The sequence below is a fragment of the Notolepis coatsorum genome (genome assembly GCF_963971535.1).
Source record: "Notolepis coatsorum genome assembly, chromosome: 6".
Lineage (NCBI taxonomy): Eukaryota > Metazoa > Chordata > Actinopteri > Aulopiformes > Paralepididae > Notolepis > Notolepis coatsorum.
Window position 1 is genome coordinate 40,977,921 of NC_140170.1, and position 17,701 is coordinate 40,995,621.

Sequence of the window (17,701 nt, forward strand, 5' to 3'; positions counted from 1 at the left end):
TCTTCACTTCCTCATATTTCTTGCCACATTGATTGATTGAAAACTTTATTAACAGATTGCAGAATGGGTACAGTACAGTACAGCTCAATACATACAATTGTTAATGGGGATGCAGACCAGAGAAAGACTTTCGTCTTGTTTACATCAGGGTCCCCCATAAATAACATAATAATTTCAGTGACTGACAAATGTATACTATACATATTAGGAGGACGGTAGGTAGGTAGGTGTGCTTGTCTGTAAACGGGTCTGAGCCCTCCCCTTGTAACCTCCCATCCCCACCACACACAGATCCCACCCTGCAGCCGTTCGCAGCAGCACCGATTATAAGAGAAGAAAAGAGGCAAGCTGTGTGTCGAAGAGGGGCGACGTGACGAGAGAGGACTGTTTTATTTACACAGAATTGTGGAAGAAGAGACAAATGGATTATCTTCTGTCGATGAAAAAAAATGACATTTGATTTGAGTATAGAGGAGGACGCGTATCGGGGAATCGTGGTATGGATGGACTAGCTGGGACGCGCACATTTTTTTTTCTTCATAGGGTATAAAATGAGTGAGTTTTTTTGAGTGAGGTATTTGTAAGCAAGCAAGCAAGCGCACGACTTGTGTTGTGTCTGTGTCCCCTTCCTCGTCAAGAAGAAGAAACCCGATCGGTCTAGGAAGAGTGGATTCAAGAAACATCAAGTCTACATTTACAAGGTCTGTTGTTGACGACGAGGAGAGCCTATACCTTACTACCTATATGCGTAAAACTGTCCCGATCTGTAGCCTATAATATTGACTCTCTATGACACTGGGGAATGTCAAATGTCTTGCAGGCTGCTGGCTCGCGTCGTAGCCCTAGAATGGCTGGTATTCCATTAGATTGCATGCATTTACATATAGAATGCATGATCATGCAATGTATGGAATATCATATCAGCCATTAGGCAACTGGCTGAGCAGCTGTTATTTGAATGTCAGTGGTACTATAGGTGTAGCCGACCTCCAGTTTTTCGCATGATGACAGTTACTCTTCATTGCAGAGAGGGGACTGAGAGACTACACTGTTGTTGTGTTTTCCAGAATAGCAGAACGCAAAGAACGTTGTTATTTATTTAGCCCTTGCTTGCTTTGTGTGCTCGAAATAATAACAATAACCCCTCCAGCTCTACCAACCTGCAGGGGGCTTGCGGAGGCACCCCCCCCTCTTTGATAATGTCATGCTGCTTTCTTACATAATGCGAATTGTTACAGATGTTAGACACATCATCATCACGGTCGCATATTTATTTAGGTCTAAAAAAACAACTGCACGGACAATGCATCACATTATGAATGATGCATCGTATTATGCTGCACACGGCAAGCACCTACTGGACGTGACGCATTTTGGATATACTGTAGGGGGGGGGGGGGGGGATGAAAAGTCATTATGTTCTCTTGACATGCGTTTTTGGAAGGGCTGCATACATTATGTTGGCCTGGTTTTCTGTGACATTGTTTGCTGTGTTTTCTATAGGTTTGATTGATTGATTGAAAACTTTATTAACATATTGCAGAATGGGTACAGTACAGCTCAGTACACACAATTGTTAAGGGGATGCAGACCAGAGAAAGACTTGTCTTGTTTACATCAGGGTCTCCCATTTTCAATTCATCAGGACATTCACCAGTTAACAGGGCAGATGCATTATACTGTACCTTGAAAAGCTTTGCTGTTAGGGCAGCTGTTGTGAGTGGCATGTTATTGTTGGTATGAGGCATGGAGTGACTGCTTACATCATACTAATGCTGGTTTAATGGGACATGCCGCTTTTCTTCCTGAGCAGTGTAACCACATGTCAGGATGCCCAGTTGCTATTCATTTGAGATTTGATCATATTGTACAATTGCTATGGATAGGGAAAACTAGTCTCACCTTACAAGTTGTATAGGGTCGTCTTCTATCTGAATTTGATGCTGCGGTCTGCTCTGAAATACAGAAACTGAATGAATGAGTTACTTCAGTCAACCAGCCCCAGAAAGCTTAAAGTGAGTGACTCCTACACCAGGAGACGTGTTCAAACTGGCCCATGTGGCTTCAGCAGACCAATGTCCTGAGCCCCTAGTTACCTAGAGTCCACCACAGGGGAGGCCTCGAAGAGGAGACCGGGGACCCACCCTTCTCCAACATTGAGCAACAACAGCACTCCAGAACTGTCGCGATACTCGTCACCAGCCTTGGGCAATCCTCATTGAAATACCACAGTGATGTCATTCTCCAGCAGTAGGGGTTAAAGAGGGATGGGGCTAAAGTCATTATGGCTCAGAGTTAGTGAGAACGGCTCAGATAACTTATTTTTTATTTTTTTTGTACAACTAAGTGTTCATGGCTGGCGATCAGGTGATGTGTCATAATAAGCATCTGCTATTCTGGGGAAGGAGAATTCCCTTATTGCCATGTTGAGTTTTCCGGCATTAACATTTAATTCTGGTTATTATGTAAGCTGCAGATGTAAAGGCCCTGGCAACAGATCAGAAAACATTGGCTCGACAGGTCGGGCAGCACAGTGAATTATGCACTTCATAAACACACTTGAAAAGCAGCCCAGAAGTGCCTTGCGTTGAAAGCGTACTTGCAGGTAAAGCTGTCTGTGATGATTGGTGTGGCAGAAAGTAAACCCTCCAGTGCACCTCCTTTTACAGGTGACGTAGTAATTAGACAAATATCTCCTGTGAGCCAGTACAAGCACAGCCGACAGGAGCTTGACAGTAATCATGTGGAAGCTGTAAGCTAAGTCGAAGGGGACCACCTCTCCATTTTAAGAATTCATATGGAATTGACTGTAGCTAACAGGGAGGTGCATTGAGTATTTATGAACCCACTCACCCTCTCATGAAGCTAGAAAACCAGAGGACCAAGAGTTGAATATTGCAGCTGAACTGACAATGGGAGAGACTGACCTTAAAAGACTCTTAAGAGCATCTTTATAAGTATTGCTGTAACATATCTGTATTGCAACCACATGGGAAGTCAAATACCTGGCCATAGGGAAGATGTAAGGTGTACTAGCTTTCATACCAAGGGAGATATAAGGCTTACTAGGCATCAGACCGAGAGGGATATAAGGCTTACTAGGCTTCTGCACTGTGAAGCGCTGTCCAATGAGTTTTGAAGCATTTGGCTGAATATGAGCTGATAATATTGCCTGAAACACTTCAGAATTCATCCTGCTGCTTTTGTCAGCAGTCACATCATCAATAAATACAAGGGAACCAGTTTAATTTGCAGCCATACATGCCCACGCCATAACACTACCACCATGCTTCACTGATGAGCTGGTATGCTTTGGATCATGAGCAGTTATTTTCCTTCTCCATACTCTTTTCTTCCCATCATCCTGGTACACATTGATCTTTGTCTCATCTGTCCATAGGGTGTTGTTCCAGAACTGTACAGGCTTTTTTTTAGATGTTGTTTTGACAAACTCTATTCTGGTTTTCCTGTTTTTTAGGATCACCAATGGTTTACATTTTGTGGTGAACCCGCTGTATTCACTCTGGTGAAGTCTTCTCTTGATTGTTGACTGTCGACTTTGACACGGACATACCTGGAGTTTTCTTGATCTGACCAACTGTTGTGAATGGGTTTTTCTTCACCAGGGAAAGAATTCTTGTTGTTTTCTGTAGTCTCCTGGGTCTTTTGGTGATGCTTAGCTCTTTTTCTTTTTAAGAATGTACCAAATGGTTGATTTGGCCACGTGTTTTTGCTATCTCTCTGATGGGTTTGTTTAGATTTGTCAGCCTAATGATGGCTTGCTTCACTGATCAGTCACAGCTCTTTGGACCTCATATTGAGAGTTGACGGCAACAGATTCCAAATGCAAATACCACACTTTAAAATGAACTCTGGACCCTTTGTCTGCTCCTTGTAAATGAAATAATGAGGGAATAACACACACCTGGCCAAGGAACAGCTGAGCAGCCAAATGTCCAATTACATTTGGTCCCTTAAAAAGGGTGAGGAGGCACATGTCTAAATTGTAATTCCTACACCGTTCATCACCTGATTTGGATATAAATACCCTCAAATTAAAGCTGACAATCTGCACTTAAAGCACACCTTGTTTCATTTCAAATCCATTGGGTCGTGTACAGAGACACAACTATGAAGATTGTCCAAATATTTATGGACCTGATCGTAGTTGAGGATGACATAACTGTTTAGATATGGAGATGACAGAGGAGAGAAAGTGACACCGGAATAGGCTTTCCTATACATTCTTTAATTGTGCCAACTTCTTGTAAACAAATTATTAGTGAAATAAGAATTCCCCAAGACTTCACTTTGAGAACCAAGGGGTTAAAGAACCAACTCAGCAAGAACGCACCTCACCTCAAGCAGCTGAAAACTATTTATTAAATCTAGTCAACTACTTGAATTGACAGTACTACTAATATGGGTTTTGATACAGCTCATCACACACATACCCATTTAGTTCCAGTTTTTGACATCATTGTCGAAGCATTCTTCAATTACTATTCTATATTTATGTGTGTGTGTTTTTTTTTTTATATACACAAGGCAGCAGTTGGCCCTCCATGCTGATGCCCTCGCTCGTCATGCAGTTGGATCGTACATAAACTAGGTTTTCAGCACTCAAGGCTTTTATGTAAGACAACCCCAGGACGAGATGAGTACCGTGTCAACGCTGCGACGAAACCCATCTCCCACCGGGGGTATTTATAGGCCTGTCCACAATGAGACAGACATCTTAAATAGCACTTGTCTTTGTCCTGACGTAGCCAAAGGGGACACAGGAAGATCCCCTGGTAACTAGTCGGGTTTCACTAGATAGCGCTGTCTGTGTCGCTACTAGTCAGGTTTCCATTGACCCAAGTTGTTTGACAAAAAAGAAGTAGCTTGAAAGACAAATGCTGAATATGTGTGTGATTGGAAAATGGTATCCGTCTGAAATCTTCTGGGAATTTAGTTTTTCTGTTTGAGGGAATATATTTTCTTGGGTCGCACTTGCTTTTTGTGACGAATTAAATTTTAAATTTTTTTTAATATGATTCGTTTCATGTGTTGATTCGATAGTTCCTGTTTACTACCTCACTAAACACATGGCAACACCTGTGTCATGGGTGTTATAGGGGACCACTGGGCTCGTTGTAAATACTAGCTTATTCCATATTCTTGTCTTTAATTTTTTGTATTATTTGTTTACAATCCCAGTATTTCAAGGAGAAGGGGTAAATAACATAAAGGATGTTGTGATAAATGAACCAAAGGAAAAATAAACCAAATAAATGCCCACCACAACACATTTAGGTGAAAGAAAGTGATATATTGTGCAATTATATTTACAGTGTATACAATCAACCAAAAACAGACCAATACACAATGGAAATGGTGGATTCTGGAGACGTACAACCAAGGGGGAGGGGGAAGGAAAAGGAGCTTGAATGATGCCAAAGGAATGAACTGAGTAAAACAAAACAAAACAAACTCCGTAAGGTAGACTTATCTTAACTATACACTAACACAAAAGTCAAATAAAAACCTACTCCTTACTCAGGGCTGTACGTTAACTTTTTTTGCACATAGCACTGGTGCTACAGAGGTTGATCGTTTTGTAGCACAGGCCAAAATCTTGTAGCACAAGTATAAAATGTGTTATATTTGTAACAGTCACAAATGTGCCTATTGTATTTGTGTTATTTAGTTGCAGTGCCATGTTTGGCTGTCATTTTATGCTGACAAGTTGACGTCACACAGCCAGACACGTTACGTGTAAGGAATTATCGGATTTGGTGTTGGGTGTATGGACTCTACTAGGGGTGGGAATCACCAGTTTCATCACGATACGATACGATATAGATTCTTTGGACAACAATACGATATTTGCTGATATATGCCACGATATGATACGATGCAGGTGCCTGCAATCGATATGAGACGATATCATAACATAAGCCCATTTAACACAATCAGTAACATTTAGATCAACTCAAAAAAGGCAACGGAAATATCATTTGACATTTTTATTTTTGACCTCTTCCAGACTTTTAAAGGAAAAACAATCTATTGTTTTTAATACACATAGACCTCCTGTTCACTGTAAAGTGCCACGTTTTGATATATTGAGCTTTAAACTTTAAGTTAAATGTTTTGGAACTCACAACACGCAACCGTTTTATGTTGCATGATCATGAATACATTTATTTTGTATTGTATTTTTTATGTTTAAATATCAACATTATCTGTCCACCCTCAGTACATTTACTATCAATATAATATACTCGTCTGACTTCATGTGATCTTTCCAAACGCACACACACACACAGAGAAGGGAGAATGTCTGCCCCCTCCTCCTCACTCTGCCCGTCTGCTGTTCTCTCTATATGGCTATGAACAGCTTGTTGTTAGCTCATGCTAACGTAACGTTCATTTCGGACTTTATGACGCGAGGATTGCAAAGCATGTTATATGCATTTGACTCGTTGCCGAATAAAACAGCAGGGATTTGTTTTGGGTCGCGACAACACTATCCACTAGCTCTGTTTCAATGTCCGCGTTCCAAAGGCTACTGTCTGCTGCTGAGACGAGTCCTGCTCACCTGCTGTGTTGTGAGCTGAGCCGAGCGGATAGAGTCACTGCTCGCAACTCGCAGGGATATTGTTCGCTAGGGATTATGGGATTTGGTGTTTGATATATGGAGTCTTACGCAGAAGGGACATTGTATTTAATCGCACAAGACTACAAGTACCAAGTGGATAGCGCCGTGGTCCATTCATTTACCGTCACACTTTTTTTTTTGCGCCACGGGCCATCGCACCCGTGCTAGTGAAGTCAATTCATTCATCGCACAGACTGACGTCAGTGTCGCACGTGCAACATATATGTCGCACTGTACACCCCTGTCCTTACTCTACACTAACTAACCAACATATACATAACATGTCCAAAACATACAATGGGTGGCATCACTCCTGAGTGACCTAGTGTGTCTAGACAATATACTACACGTGTAGCACCAAATTGATTGGGCCCCTTACATGCTCCAATTCCCAACACACACACTTTTACTGAGTTGGCTAACTGAGTTACATACAAACATCAAACCAACAGCAAACCAGAGACAAAGGGGAAGAAACGGGAAGTGCCACATGGTTTTAAAACAAGAGGAGGGCTTCTGATTGGCCAACTGGTGGATTGATTGATTACTGGCTGGGTTCCTATTAGGGGTGTAACGGTACACAAAAACCACGGTACGGTACGTACTTCAGTTTTGAAGTCAAGGTTCGGTACGGGTTTTTGGTACAGTGGGGGAAGGTTTGGCTTTCCATGTTCCACTCAGGGGTGATGTAGTGTGCAGTAACTAATTGTAATTGTAGGGCTGTCAACGAATATTCTATATTGAAATTAATAATCGACTTGTAAATAATTTTTTAAATAATAATAATTATATTAGATTGTGAAAAAACAGCCACCGGTGGGCGGTCGACTCGTTAGTGGTTAACATACCGTTGTATTCGTTCGGTACACTACACAGCCGTTCGGTACGGTACGGTACACACTGAAACGGTTCGGTTCGGTACGGATACATGTACCTTTACACCCCTAGTTCCTATTGGTGTCTCCGTCTCGGTGAACGACAGGAACCTGGATCAGAGTAGCAGGTGGAGTGAGTGAGTGAGAGAAAAAAACAAACAAAAAACAGCCACATGCTGGAACGTAACATTATTATATATATATACTGTATATATATTTTTTTTTACATTGTTATAAGAGTATTGCTTCATTTCAGAATTTGTAAAAGTGCTTTAGTTGACTAATAACTTCACTACAATCCATTAATGATCTATTAAACAAACTAAGCCTATACAATTTATACTGAGGTGTATTTTTATCTTGATACGCTGACTTCAGAATTCCTTGTTGTGCAGGGCAGGCGTGTCGACGCGCATGAATTATCTTTCAAGTGCAATGGGCAATGGAAACGCCTTCCTGTATACAAACTAGTAAAGTAGACGTGGCTTTTATAATCTTTTTAAAAAGGATTAAAGGACTATTTAGTGGCAACCCGATGACTGTGTGATAATAACCCCCTATAGTTGTTCTTGTAAACACTAAACAGTAATGCTGACCTGAAGGTCCTGCAGGTGTTGGTGGTCTGTGACGCTCATGTGACGAGCAGACCTATAGGCTCTCCAGGCCAAATGATTTGTCACAAAGTGACAGCCTGACCTTGTCGGGACTGTGATGAATGGTGCCTTGCGAGCGTGTTCAACGTACAGCCCTTTTTTTTTTTTTTTTTTACTACACTACACTTGAATGGGACCGGCCTAACACAGAGAGAGAATCTCCCATGAAGACGGCGGTTTCTTTTAAAGCCTCTGCCCGCTGATTGTTGAGAACATATTACTTGTGTCTTCTTAGGCTTACTGTCGAGTTCAGCGCTCAAAGCAAAGCTTAAGAAATAGCTAAAACTGAAAAAAAAAAAAAAAGATAAGGGGGGAAATCGTACCGCTCTCCTGCACGTCGTCTGTTCAAACATGTTAGATTCAATTCCCTTTTTTCCTGCTGCCCTCTTCTTCAAAGCAGCCACTCGCTACAGTAGAGAATGTGTCACTGGCACAGATTGTCAGGATGATATTCAGAACCGCTTTTGATTTCACAACATGGCCTGATTCTTAGCAGGGCGCTGCTTGTTTGCTATTCTTTCTGCTGTTCAAAGCCGAGCCCTCAGTGAATTTCTGCATCTATTATCAGTTCTCACATCTCCTTGTATTATTCATTTAACCTCATGCTATGGCAGTGGGCCACTTTTAGGCACAACGGCTGAAAGGCTTTCTTGTTGTGAAAATGAAGGCTTTCTTTCCAAAGCAGTGGGGGGGGGGGGGGGCTGTATAGGGATGTCCCGATACCACTTTTCTTACTTACATTTGGGTTCTTGCCGATACCGTGTACCGATATGAGTACTTAATACCTCCGCTCCGACACAGCCTACCTCCTCAAAGCCCCCAGGACTAAGCTGCACACCATGGGCGATCGAGCCTTCTGCTCCGCCGCACCCAGACTGTGGAATGCTCTCCCCATCCACCTGAGAGCACCACAGTCCGTCGAGGCTTTTAAAAGGGGCCTAAAAACATTTCTTTTTAGCAAGGCTTTTGCCTGAATTTTTCTTTTACTTTTATTTTTACTTCTATTCATTTTATTATTATTTTATTTTATTTTACTCTTATGTCCTTCCATTTCATCGGTTGTTAGTCATTTTAATTGTTTTTATTCATTTTAATTGTTTTATTCATTTAACTTTTTGTCTATATCTCCTGTAGCACTCTGAGATTCTCGCGAATATAAAGTGCGGTACAAATTTAATCTATTATTATTATTATTATTATTAATACCATTGCAGTTCTAACAATGACTTTGATAACATGTTTTATTTTCATCAAATGTTCCTCACTTTCTGACGAATTAAATATACAACATGACGCTGTTGCTGACATTGTAAGTTAAAATTGTATAAAATAAAACAAGTATAATAACTATTTTAAATTTGTAACATTTAACTTTGTGTTTTCCTGAACAAACATGGCGCTGAGTAGTTTTACGAGTACAGGAGCACAGTATTGGACCCTGGAATTGGTATTGGGACATCCTGTGTCTACAGTTTGTAAAAGTGCTTTAGTTGGCCAATAACTTCACTACAATCCAACCTATTATATGGATAAAATGTTCACTTTGGAATGAAACTCTCATCCACTCCTTTTGTTGCTGTAGTCATTTTGACACAGTCAGAGGTTGTGCAGATGCACATGGAAGGATGTTGTCTCTGTTGCATCAGGCAGCAGGTAGCAGCTGGGGAGGGAGTGGGCCCGTCCTCGTGGGCCTCCTCCTCAGTTTGTAGCACTGCCTGCCATGTTCCCTCCGTCCTCCTGTGCTGCCCACAGACTGGGACAGATGTGGAGAATAAAAACAAGGGGTGGAAAGAGTGAGATATCTTTGAGTGACAGGAGAATATGAGATAATTCCATGGCCTGGAAGAACCTTAGCTCCCATGGCCTGAAGGAACTGTAGTTCCCATGGCCTGGAAGAACCTTAGCTCCCATGGCCTGAAGGAACCGTAGTTCCCATGGCCTGGAAGAACCTTAGCTCCCATGGCCTGAAGGAACTGTAGTTCCCATGGCCTGGAAGAACCTTAGCTCCCATGGCCTGAAGGAACTGTAGTTCCCATGGCCTGGAAGAACCTTAGCTCCCATGGCCTGAAGGAACCGTAGTTCCCATGGCCTGGAAGAACCTTAGCTCCCATGGCCTGAAGGAACTGTAGTTCCCATGGCCTGGAAGAACCTTAGCTCCCATGGCCTGAAGGAACTGTAGTTCCCATGGCCTGGAAGAACCTTAGCTCCCATGGCCTGAAGGAACTGTAGTTCCCATGGCCTGGAAGAACCTTAGCTCCCATGGCCTGAAGGAACCGTAGTTCCCATGGCCTGGAAGAACCTTAGCTCCCATGGCCTGGAAGAACCTTAGCTCCCATGGCCTGGAAGAACCTTAGCTCCCATGGCCTGAAAGAACCGTAGTTCCCATGGCCTGGAAGAACCTTAGCTCCCATGGCCTGGAAGAACCTTAGCTCCCATGGCCTGGAAGAACCTTAGCTCCCATGGCCTGGAAGAACCTTAGCTCCCATGGCCTGGAAGAACCTTGGCTCCCATGGCCTGGAAGAACCTTAGCTCCCATGGCCTGGAAGAACCTTAGCTCCCATGGCCTGGAAGAACCTTAGCTCCCATGGCCTGGAAGAACCTTAGCTCCCATGGCCTGGAAGAACCTTGGCTCCCATGGCCTGGAAGAACCTTGGCTCCCATGGCCTGGAAGAACCTTAGCTCCCATGGCCTGGAAGAACCTTAGCTCCCATGGCCTGGAAGAACCTTAGCTCCCATGGCCTGGAAGACCCTTAGCTCCCATGGCCTGGAAGACCCTTAGCTCCCATGGCCTGGAAGAACCTTAGCTCCCATGGCCTGGAAGAACCTTGGCTCCCATGGCCTGGAAGAACCTTAGCTCCCATGGCCTGGAAGAACCTTAACTCACATGGCCTGGAAGAACCTTAGCTCCCATGGCCTGGAAGAACCTTAGCTCCCATGGCCTGGAAGAACCTTAGCTGTGACCTGGAAGTGAATTTGTCATGTAATTGGTGGCTACTGTACATTGCAAAGGTTGTGTAACTTCATAATTTTCATCTAAAAAGTTGTTTGTAAACCTGTCTCTTACCTTAAACCCTAATCCTTCCAACCAGCTCACGGACAGAAAGTGAGGGGTGAAGGGTCATGACTAGAAGGCATCCACATTTAAAAAAAGGAATGCATTATATAACATTATAAATTAATGATCACACGCGTACATTTTTCATCTCTATTTTAGGTTGGGGTGGGACATGATGTCGTTCATAAACGTATACCTCTCTCTGTCTCTTCAACTTGTACGTGAAAAAAAAAGACTTGCTTCAGTGAACGCCAGTGCTTTCTCTCTCCGAGGCCCACAAGATTGATGGAGTCGCCGTATGAATTGACGGTTCTAGTTCAGCGGAATCGGCTGCGGTCATCATGTCTCCTCTTGACAACATGCCCGCAAGAGGAAAGGTCTGGGGGGTGGGCGAGGCACGCGGAGCCAGGACTAAAGAAAAACTCACTCTATTGGCACCATGTCATTTAGGGCTCGCAGGCAGGCAGCCTGTAATGTCCCGTCTCTCTCTCGTGCGTCTGCAGTGAGGTCCTTCCAACGCATCCTGACGGGGCGCCTGCAGAGCAGGGTGGGGACTGGGAGGCAACGCTATTTAGCGCTGGAGGACTGGTGGAGGTTTTCAATCACCACAGGAAATGAATTACTGTCCTCCTTGATAATAAGTACTTCGCTCTCTCTCATACTGGTATCGTCTGTGTGCTGGTGGTGTTTTAGTCGGGTAGTTTAAAGTGGGTAGGTAGGTAGTGGTACCATAGGGTGTCTCCGGGTGTTCAGATGTAGCCAGTCTAGCCACATGCTGACGCACTACAGACTGCTATGGCTACCGGCTACAGTCCCCACCACACACACACAAGAGGAATTTGAATACGCATACACTGACTGAGGCAGACTGACAGACAGCACACGCACGCACGCACGCACGCACACACACACACAGACGCACGCACACACACACACGCGCATCTAGTCTTCCCTGTGATCTGCAGAGACTGCGCTGCAGTGCTTGTGTGTGTGTGAGAGAGAGAGAGAGAGAGAGAGAGAGAGGGAGACACGGCAGTAAGACAACGGTGGCCAGCTGCACTAGAACAATGCAGGCTGGGACCAGTATGGCTGGGTGTGGCAGCCTTACTGGCCACTAAAGACTGGACTCTCACTCTCTCTGTATCTCTCTCTTGCTCACTCTCTCTCTCTCTCTCTTTCTCTCACTGTCTGTCTCTCTTTCTCTCTCTCTCCTCTCTTTCTCTCACTGTCTGTGTCTCTCTCTCTCTCACTCTGTCTGTCTCTCTTACTTTGTCTGTCTCCCACTCTCTCTCGCTTACGCTCGCTCTCTCTCTCTCTCTCTCTCTCTCTCTCTCTCTCTCTCTCTCTCTCTCTCTCTCTCTCTCTCTCTCTCTGTCCCTGTCCCTGTCTCACCCATATCTTTCCTGAAAGGTTAGGCATGGCGTGAAGGTTGTGTGAAAGACCCAGCGGCCCTGTCCTACTTGGCGGTGTGCTGTGCTAAACTGGGTCGCCACCTCACAAATATAGCAGGTAGGGGGCGGGTCCTCGCGGTGACTGCCGGCTAAGGCCTGTAGTACCGTCTGATGTCGATGCCGGTCCGCACGGAAGTCCAAACCGCTCATTTAATTAAAGGCAGAGTTTCTGAATCCGGGGCTGTGTGGTATTTCTCTGTGGACTGAGCGTTTTGATACTTTTTGCTGTATTTATATAGCAGTGGCACCTAGACCTGCTTTCTAATCGAGAAAGAAATGGGAATCTCCCTATATCTACAATATGTGACCTTTTCAAAGGTTATTTTCCCCTTGTACCAAAATACGAGATGTACTGTTTTTAACCTCCCCTGCAGCTAACGACTACTTTCTGTGTGGCCACTCGGTGGTCTTAGAAGGTGTTCTTAGTTGGTTATCATGGTTCAGTAAGGGAGCGTTCTTCATAATCAACTAGCCTGTCTCTACTGATCTAGTGAAAAGAGTGCGTTTTTCATACATCACAAATTCACAATTGTGGCCGGGACGATTAATCGAGTTTCGAGAAACTATTATTGTGCCACATTCCATGTTACTTTTATTTTGTCTTGTTGTAAATGCAGCGCACCCTTCCTTTCATAGACGTGCGCTCCGCCCCCCCCCCCCCCCCCCCAAGCCCAAACGGTAGTTTCAGCTCACGTTGAGAGTCGAACTGCCGCGTGTCTCCAGTTACTTATTTTGAAATGTCTTCGGTAATTTGTAGAAAATTACAGAAAGGCAGCCTTTGGTCGAGAAGAAAGGTAAAACGCATTCAGTCGTCATATGATGTTCTCCAATCAATGAGTAATTGTGTTTAATAATTGTGTAATGATATCAATTAAAATTATCACGATTTATTTATTTTGACCATAATCAAGCAGCCTATAGTCACAATAGGAATGTGCTCTTCCTCTTGGTCAACACTCCTGGTGACCTAAGGGTTAAATGTGAAGTATATGGAAAGAACATAATAATAACCATTTGTCAGGATAAGGATCCTTATACAAGTTTGAAGCAGTAGTGTTTTGTAGCATCATGTATCTTGAATTTAATAAAGGCAAGGCAACACACACTCGCACTACTTGCTTTGTCTTCTTCTGTGGTGCAGGGAATCTATTCCCTTGAAGATCCAAAGCAAAAAGTAAAAATTCCAGAACACAGTGTAGTTCTTGATTTCCTCCAGTATGAGAAGAGATTTCATCATGCATTGCTGCTCTCTCTCTGTATATATTCTTTTAACAGACTTCCATGCGCGTTCCCAAACTGACACGATAACATAGTAAATAGTAACATAGTAGTAGTGATGCCTCTTGGGCTGCGTTTAGCCTACAGGCCTTCTGCTTCTGCTGACTGTGTATCATATCCAGCCCAGCCTGGCTAACCTGATGCACCAGATGGTTTTGTTACACAGAATCTCGTGATCTCAGCTGCGTCGCACGGTGACAGCCAGGCTGCTGCCACTACAGCTCACGTTATAACTGGATGCAGAGGTGCTCAAAGCCCACCCCCACTATTTCCTCCTCATTCATTCTCTCCTGCCCCCCCCCCCCCCTCCCTCCCTTACTTACTTCCCGACTGTCTCTCCTACTGGCTCCTGTATTTGTTGTCTGTTACTTGTGGTTTTATGTTCTTGTGTATTCATATTGTTCCCTGTGGTTCTATGTTTCTTTGCTTTTTGCCTATTGTCAGCGACTTTGGGTCATTGAAAAGTGCTATACAAAATAAATGAATTATTATTATTCATTCAGGCCTTGTGTCCATTTACCTAGCTAGCTAGTAGCTACATGACAATATTTTTCACATTGACGACAGGCGGTTGCTACGAGCGCTACTAAAGCCTGTGCGTTGGATGTTCAAATTAGCCGCGGACGCCACTGCATAACAATATATATATATAGGTCACTTTGTTAACTTAAAGGGGAACTATTTTACTATTTCTTTCACTATTTGGGCACTTTTACACAATTCCTGTGAGTCTGGAACACCTCTGTAATATATATATTTTTTTTATTCATTGTTTTGTATTTCTAATCAAGTCCTCAAAAACAGCATTTTTCTACCTCAAGATCTCGAGCCGTTTTGAGCCTGGGCTGCAGGTGCAGGTGCAGGTGCCACTGTGTGCAGCTCATCTTGTATCTCAACATTAACATGCAGCGGTGTCTTTATGACATCACAGATAGGCACATTTTCAGATGACTCAGTTCAGTGAGGGTGAATATTGTGAGAGGAGAATTGGAAGAATGCACCAATATGAGAATTTTGAGACATAGATCATATTAATATAAGTTCACATAGCTAGGAAACAATGCTAAACACTCAAAAAGGCCATTTATAAGATAGTTCCCCTTTAATGCTGTGTGCGAGATCACGGTTTGTGTTCCGCATAAGCTAGTTAGTACTAGCAACGACATGCGTTTTTGTTGTCGTGCTGAAATGAGATTTTCTATTCATTGTCGTGGCTCAAGAGCAGCGTAGCACTAAAGAATAAATATGTTATTGTGTTTCTATACCATTGTCACTAGCTGTGAGTTTCTGTATCATAAATAACTTCCTCGTTTATCGTTAAGTGTTATGCGTGTAGATAGACCTCATATCACTTATTTTCATGTAATTAACAGCTGACATTATCCCTCAGAATAAACGTCTCCTGACCCTTGGATCGCAGTAAAAAAAAAATCTGTGTCATAAGGCTGCTCAACGAACAATAAACACTATGCAACAACCATCAAATGCACACAGCACACGCATCCACACGCACACACTCACTTTAAACAAACAACACACTGCAGCACTCACTCTCCACACTTTAGATCACCTAAACACACTTTATATTTATTGGTAAAGGATTTGCACTACAACTCGTACACCTTACTGTAAATTGTACCTAAATTGTACCTCATCCCATTTCTGCTTTGCACTATATAGTATTGTATATTAGTACATTGCATAGTATATTGTATATTGTATGGTAACTCAGTTACTTCTATTCTGCATCGAACATTGTACATATGTCTATACTGAACACTGTGACTTCTATTTTTACTTCTATTACATGCTATACTATTTTATTTCATACTTATCTTGTCTAGCACAGTCTCTGGAGCGTAACAGTAAGAAGCATTTTGTATAAAAGTATTCTGTACTTCTGTATGACAACTATTAAAGAAACTTGAACTTGAAACTTGAACATAAGCAAATGTCAACAAGTTTGTTTTTCCTGATTCTCAAATAGTTTACATTTTGGAGATGCAGGTTTATTTTTTTTTTTAAGCACACAGTATTAACGGCATTCAATAGTATTATTAGATCACGGTGCCTCCCGTCACCGAGGCTGTAGCTTCTAAACAGGGAATGTCACCTCTCTGTTGTTCTGACGGTGTGGAATCTATTCATTCATCCGTCAGTGTTGGGCCACTACAGTAAGAACATGACTGCCACCACGACTACTGAGGAAAATGCATTATTACCAGTCCAGAACATTACACATTTAATTTATCTTTTTAACAATATTAGCGACTGAATTACAAGTTTGTGCTGCAGAAATGGGATAGGGAGTAGGTTAGGGAGGTATACTGATTATGAAGGTATACTGATTATGAAGCTATACTGATTATGAAGCTATACTGATTATGAAGCTATACTGATTATGAAGCTATACTGAATATGAAGGTATACTGAATATGAAGGTATACTGATTATGAAGCTATACTGAATATGAAGCTATACTGAATATGGAGGTATATTGAATATGATGGTATACTGAATATGAAGGTATACTGAATATGGAGGTATATTGAATATGAAGCTATACTGAATATGGAGGTATACTGAATAGGAAGGTATTACTGAGTATGGAGGTATACCATTGTGGATTCATGCAAAGGTATGGATCTTTACTATACAGTCATCCACCATTATATAATTGTAATCTAAAAGATTTTGGGATAAAATGTGTACTCTTTTGAATAATATGACAAGATTATCGACAGCTCTGGAGTCTGGACAATGTCTGCATATGTTAAAAAAAGATAATAATAAAAAAAATAAACAGCCTCACTCCGACCTCTCCCATTGGATAGTGGGGGAATGGAGCAAAGTGGGCGAATAATAATAAAAAAATAAATAAACAGCCTCACTCCGACCTCTCCCATTGGATAGTGGGGGAATGGAGGAAAGTGGGCGATTGGCCGGTGCTTTGAGGAGGCGCGACGCGGTAGGCTGTTGTCACGGCGCTGAAAAGCGAAAAGGCTCGCCCTCAGAGAGTGTGAACAGGGTGAGTGTGCTGTTGGCAGGATCGAAGCCTAGGTCAACGGGGGCCCAATGGGGTTTCATTTAACCAGAGCAGGGTGAGAAAGCCCCCCTGCTGAGTCCACATGAGTGTGAATGAAGGGAGATTGTAACACGTGCACACGCACGCACACACACACACACATATATGTAATACATGTATATACTAGGGGTGTCCCGATACCACTTTTCTTCAGACCAAGTACAAGTAGGCCTAGTTACATTTGGGTACTTGCAGATACAGAGTACTGTTATATTTCATTACTGGCATCGCGTCTCGCTCTGCCTTCTGAGATATCATTATCTCCAGCACCTAGTGTGCCACGGAAACCAAAACACATGCACCCACTTGTACGTGACCACGCCACTCCCCTGCGTGCCCCTATAACAGGCAGGAAGTGGTCACGCCCTCACCCTTCCTCATTCTTTTCCAAACGTGGAAGCTGCGCATGTGCATTTGCGAACAGGTGGAATTTTGTTATGAAGCGTAGGGAGAAATTACGCAATGTTGGGCTTTCGCCAGACGTACGCCAGCCCCTGGCACCTTCTCGGGCACGTCCAGACAGCACGGCGGTCCTATCCTGGGTTTTCCTCGTCATTTGACAGCGGACCGATGGACTTCGCGCGGCGCTTGGCAGTCGAGCCACGTCGCGCCCAGGTAGGACCTGCGCTGGCGGGCATTGGTACTGGCATGTTTAATA

General features: G+C 43.2%; 1 protein-coding gene across 1 annotated transcript in view; it reads left to right on the forward strand.

Moving 5' to 3' along the window:
- The first annotated feature begins 429 nt into the window (after positions 1-429).
- The window catches only part of LOC311230655 (unconventional myosin-IXAb-like), a 326,861-nt gene continuing 309,589 nt past the window's right edge, over positions 430-17,701 (forward strand). Inside the window, exon 1 of the mRNA XM_084317004.1 lies at positions 430-701. The gene's annotated coding sequence lies outside the window, so the exon portion shown is untranslated. The remainder of the gene's footprint in view (positions 702-17,701) is intronic.